We start from the raw sequence: 6,000 nt of genomic DNA, 5'->3' as shown, positions 1-6,000 counted from the left end.
TGGTTTTGCTAAATAATAAGCGAACACGTTTTCTAAATCAAAAATGAAAACTTTTTTTATTCGAAGCATAAAAGACAGAAAACTGTGAATATTTGACAAAAGATAAGCTTGAACTGACAAATATTGCGATGAACAGTAAATAGAATTACTAAGTGAAATTAATATTCAAGTATGGAAATTTGTAATCGAAATGAAGGCAAAATAAATGTACTAATCCCACTTTAAAACATGCTTATGAATTTATGAAAATGCGTTTTCAATTCAAAAACTGTATAGAACTTTTAAACTCGTCTGCCCTCACTTTTAACACCGTTCTGTACATCTACTCCTAATTCCACATTTTCTAACTGCTGTTGGTATCAAATATTTAGGTAAATTTTTTCTTTTCGACACTTATTACAACCTATCTTCTGAGATTTACGCAAAAAGTTTACCGAAAGAGGTCTCACAAATCGCACAAACCTCTCATTGTAAGTCGTTACATTCCTTCCAAAAAGAAAATAAATAGTAAACAAAAAACAAACAAAACTGTTCCTTCAATTCACTAAAGTTTTTAAATATAGAATGAGTATATAAAAGCACTGTTAGTTACATGTTTTATTGGCAACTTATTAGTTTAGTTTTAAAAGAAATATTTTAAAACTATTATTCTTTGTCTTGCATGCCAAGGTGTTTTGGTAAACAAGTATTTGGAACCATTGATACTCTGCGAAAGAGCAGGCTTATTATTTGCTGTATTTATTATAATATTTTTATAAACTGTGATTAGGCTTACCTTATTGTCAGACAAGTTATACTTAACTTCTGATTTTAATACTGAATAATTCTAGATGGACTATAATAAATATAGGGTATAGAACGTTATTTTCCAAGTCAGAAATGCAAGTTCAATGTCGTCGCTTGGCAACAGCGCAAGCCACCTGTCGACTACTGATGCCATTCGAATGCGGTTCGTCAACAGTCGATAATGCTAAGCAACGAAAGAGAAGACAACGTGGCTTGTTTAGAAATATGTACTTAGGTAAGTCTTGAAGATTTAAAACTTTTTATTCATATCACTCAAAAGAATAAATTTATGTAACAGAAAAGTCATTATGAACTGTCATAATGTTTAGAGACAAGTTAACCAAGTATGTTTAAATTTTTTATACCGCCGCTGCTGAAAGGAAAGCATGTGTATTTTCTTATAGCAAAGCCACATCAGGTTATCTACTGAGCCCACCGCGGGGAATCGAACCCTTGATTTTAGCGTTGTAAATCCGTAGACATACCGCTGTACTAGCGGGGGGGGGCGAAAGGAAAGCGTAAACACTGAAATAAATTGTTTGTAAATTCAGACACTAGTGACTGTCAGTAGTGATCGTTTCGGTTGATTTGGTTTTTTCATGTGTTTCAGACATCCACTTTAATCGTGTATTTTTATTATTATGTTTGCACTTTTGTCATTTTTTGTGCTAATTTTTGTTGTACCTCATTGATAACCCTTTGAACCTAGTCCACCAGGGGCTCAGCAGTATGTCTGCGGACTTACAACGCTAAAAACCGGGTTTCGATACCTGTGGTGGGCAGAGCACAGATAGCCCATTGTGTAGCTTTGTGCTTAATTCAAAACAACAACAACCCATTGATCAGTAATCTTATAAACCGTTAGATTTGTAATAAATTTGTTCAAAATGTTCTTTTAACTTAGATATTACCTGCACATTTGTCAACTGTTTTAATACAGGTATATTTTAGTTTGAAAAATACGTTTGTGTAAAGAAGTTTTGATATCGTACATTCTACATAGGTCCGGGTGTGGCCTAGTAATTAATGCGACATGATGTGATGGTGAAAGTCCATAGTTCGTATCTATTTGTTAAGGATGTATGTTTGTGTGCATTACTACAATGACAGCTAAATCCTAGTATTTGATTATAGTAACCCAGGAGGCGCTGTTGACTATCTGGTTTCTTTTTGGTCTCATCAATTCAAAATTCGGGAAGGTTAGAATTGGTAATCCCTGTGTAACATTGCGCAATTATTCAAAATAAAATTTTGCTTTAGAAGTATGATCTATACTTATTCGTACGCAAACTTCTTATTTTTATGCTAATAGTTGATTTTTATTGATATATTTTTAAGTTAAAAAAGCAGTATTCAGTTGTTGTTTGTCCAACAACAAAATATCGATTCAGATGTACCATAGTAGTAAAGTATTAAGGATGATAGATTTAACACCAGTTTAGCCATATCTCAGTGACATTTACTCTAGTACGCAGTTTATTAGAACACTTCAACTGTTTATGAGTTTGGTACATAAGATAGCAAATGATTTGCTATAGCAATTAAATTGTAATTATTGCAAATTAATATCACAAGAACCATAACAGCGTTAGTACACAACAGTGCCTTTAATGATTTGTTTTCCTTTCAGATTCTTAAAGTTGTGCATGTATTTTTTAAATTGCACATTTTATGTTCAAACTCTTGCTTGAATGATACTGGATAAACCTTTTTATTATATGATGTGCAACTCCCAATTTTACAAAATTTTTATCCTGAGTACATATAGATTTGCAACAGTGGTCATGATTTTATCATGTCACCTCCGTTTCTTAATGTTCGTCAATGATATGTAGAGTGGCACCTTTTGTCATCAATAACAGTTTGGCATCTTTGCACCATCGTTTATATGTCTCTTATTGAACTATTTGGTGTAATTGGGTTCCATTTACCTTGAAGCAAGGTAAAGTTACTTTCTCTCGTAAAGTTAATACTTTTATCAAGCACAGACTTCAGTAAAATCCAGATTAGTCCAAGTGAATTAAGGCCTGAACTTTGTGGTAGTCGTTTAGTCCGCTGGAGATCTCCGGAGCTTTCTGTCAGAAGGATTAGAACTAATATTTATTTTGGTATTTACGCTGATCCAAAATTCCATCAGTTCCGTGAAGAACAAAACACTGTTCGCAGATATTGTAACCCCAACAATTATACAGCCTCCCTCATGTTTGAATGTTGGCATAAGGCATTGAAATCAGTCACTGAATTTTCGATTGAAATATATGTGTCAGTTGGAACTAAAGAGCTAAATTTAGACTCGTCTGTCCAAAACAACTTGTATCACTGTTCTAAATATGTTCCTTGGCAAAAGATAATTCATTTGCTCTATTGTGTTTGCGGCCCGGCATGCCCAAACGTGTTAAGGCGTTAGGCTCGTAATCCGAGGGTCGCGGGATCGAATCCCGCTCGCACCAAAAATGCTCGCCCTCCCAGCTGTGGGAGCGTTATAATGTAACGGTCAATCCCACTATTCGTTGGTAAAAGAGTAGCCCAAGAGTTGGCGGTGGGTGGTGATAACTAGCAGCCTTCCCTCTAGTCTTACACTGCAAAATTAAGGACGGCTAGCACAGATAGCCCTCGAGGAGCTTTGCGCGAAAATTCAAAAAAACTTTTCTGTTTGCGCATTAAGGGCTTTTTCGTTTCTCTTTCCTAAAGGCCACATTTTTGCAACATTCTGGGGAATGTACATCTTTGAACTTCACCTGTTCCTGACTTGTTAACATCATCAGCAACTGTGAAACTTAATTGAACGGACTGCAACTGCCTGTTGTAGAAAGGCAGAAGACTTTCGAAACGTCATCCTCTATACTTGTGTTTCCACAACAGGAAGTTCAACTAAGATTCGTTATTAATCTTTTGTCTAAACAACCAATAAAAACCAGCAAAATACTCTTTACTAGTTTTACTTTGATTTCTCAGGAAATAGATTTTTATATGACTAACATGTCTTTGAATGAGCTGTTTTCTCAATCCCCTGTGTTTTTCGAATGGACTGATTCTATCTGTCCGATGTGTTTTTTACGATACTTGGCGTTTTTGTTTCTTCTTAAACTCTTACTGTCATCACGTGAAAATTTGACTCCAAAAATGTATTAATACCTCTCCGCTACGTCATTTTAATGATCATAACACACTATACTGACTTTTCTAAACTATATTTTTGAAGAAGAAAAGTCAGTCCCTTACTGATACAAACATTTACTTACATGAAAAATCTAAATTTTTGTCATTAATATTGTTGTTGTTTTTATTAAATACAAACCTACATGAAGGGCTATCTATGCTCTGTTCACTACGGGTACTTTTGTTTGTTTGTTTGTTTTGAATTTCGCACAAATCTACACGAGGGCTATCTGAGCTAGCCGTCCCTAATTTAGCAGTGTAAGACCAGAGGGAAGGCAGCTAGTCATCACCACCCACCGCCAACTCTTGGGCTACTCTTTTACCAACGAATAGTGGAATTGACCGTCACATTATAACGCCCCACGGCTGAAAGGGCGAGCATGTTTGGTTAACACGCTTGGCCATGCCGGACCAGACTACGGGTACTATGAATGTACTGCTGGAGGGTTTAGTAATGACTCGTTGTAGAAAAACTAAAGACGATGATATGCAATAATGCTGCACCGCTTTGTATTTAGATCAGACATTTTGAACAACTGAATAAATTCTACTGTACTTTATAATTTGTGGTTATATATTATTCTCTTTTAAATTTTAAATAAATTAAATATGTAGTATTTTAAACTCACGAATAAAGTGAACAAGTATTTTACCTATTTTTGGTGTTGTGTTTTTTTTGCAGCATTTTAAGTTCTGGGTTTGTTTCGTACGCAAACAAATTCTAACCACAGGAATAATGGAGTATTCTAATATATATGCACAGTAATGTACACATAAACAGTTTAACCATCGCGATACAAAGATCCCAACTGTTAAAAACATACAGTTAAGTATAATTCTATTTTTAATTTCATTTTACAAGTCGTTCCAGTTCTTTAAAATATGTATTGCTAATAATTATGAACCTTTAACCTTATGGCCCGGCGGGTTAAGGCATTCGATTCGTAATCTGAGGGTCGCGGGTTCGAATCCCTGTCACATTAAACATGCTCGCCCTTTCAGCCGTGAGGGCGTTATAAAGTATCGGTCAATCCTACTATTCATTGGTAAAAGAGTAGCCCAAAAGTGAGCGGTAGGTGGTGATGACTAGCTTCCTTTCCTCTAGTCTTACACTGCTAAATTAGGAAGGGATAGCGCAGATAGCCCTCGTGTATCTTTGCGCGAGGTTAAAAAACTGAAAGCAAACAAACTTTAACGATATAAATAATCAATATTGACGATGGATCTGACTTACAGCTTAGAAAATGTTTTTGAAACCTTGACCTTTGGAATGACATTTTTCATAATAACCCTGTATGTTTTTGAAAAGCCTTAGAATGGTTTACAATGAAATTATTTTGAAAGTAGATCTAAGTTTCAGAATAAAGCTAGGGAAGGGTGTTTGTTTGTTGGTTGGTTTTTGAATGTCGCGAAGTTACACGAGGACTATCTGCGCTAGCCGTTTGAAATTTAGCAGTGCAAGAATAGAGGGAAGGCATCTAGTCATCATTACCCACCGCCAACTTTTAGGTTGCTTTTTTACCAACGAATAGTGGGATTAACCATCATATTATAACTCCCTCACTGATTGGTTATTTCTTTGCACTGCGGCTCCAGAAAGCTCTTAACACACACATCTTAGCTTTGTCATAACAATACCTTCGTTCTTTCTATGGCCTCATTGGTCATTAATTTAAAACCTTTAAAAGCATTTACACAAAGTAAAAAAAAAAAAAAAGTCCTGTCTTATGCTGAGATTATTCTGTTTTGATTTAGGTCACGAGAACATGTAAACTCCTGAATATATGCGCGTGACATTTGCGTGCTAACTGTTTCAAGAATTTGGTTTAAGTAATTTTAGAGTATGGCCTCTCTGCCACCTTATGATATATTATTGCTCTAAAACTACGAATATGTATATATTTTTCCCTTTCTTTTCTCTGTCGATATAGTAATAGTTATTATTCATTTGATGCTGCGGAAAGTCTCTCTCGTTTTATTTCTTCCGTGACAGAAACGTATTTTCTGAAGTATATTAACATAAATACTTTTTTAGAATAACCAGGAAGGAAGTAA

The 6,000-nt window shown here is 35.1% G+C and overlaps 1 protein-coding gene across 2 annotated transcripts in view; it reads left to right on the top strand.

Moving 5' to 3' along the window:
- The first annotated feature begins 815 nt into the window (after positions 1–815).
- Positions 816–6,000, top strand: part of LOC143222430 (uncharacterized) — a 38,968-nt gene continuing 33,783 nt past the window's right edge. The window contains exon 1 of one of the 2 annotated variants that reach the window (XM_076448937.1): positions 816–1,021. The gene's annotated coding sequence lies outside the window, so the exon portion shown is untranslated. The remainder of the gene's footprint in view (positions 1,022–6,000) is intronic. The other variant, XM_076448935.1, reaches the window with a different exon arrangement.

This window comes from Tachypleus tridentatus, chromosome 8 (genome assembly GCF_004210375.1).
Source record: "Tachypleus tridentatus isolate NWPU-2018 chromosome 8, ASM421037v1, whole genome shotgun sequence".
Lineage (NCBI taxonomy): Eukaryota > Metazoa > Arthropoda > Merostomata > Xiphosura > Limulidae > Tachypleus > Tachypleus tridentatus.
This window is presented reverse-complemented; position numbering and strand designations above follow the sequence as displayed.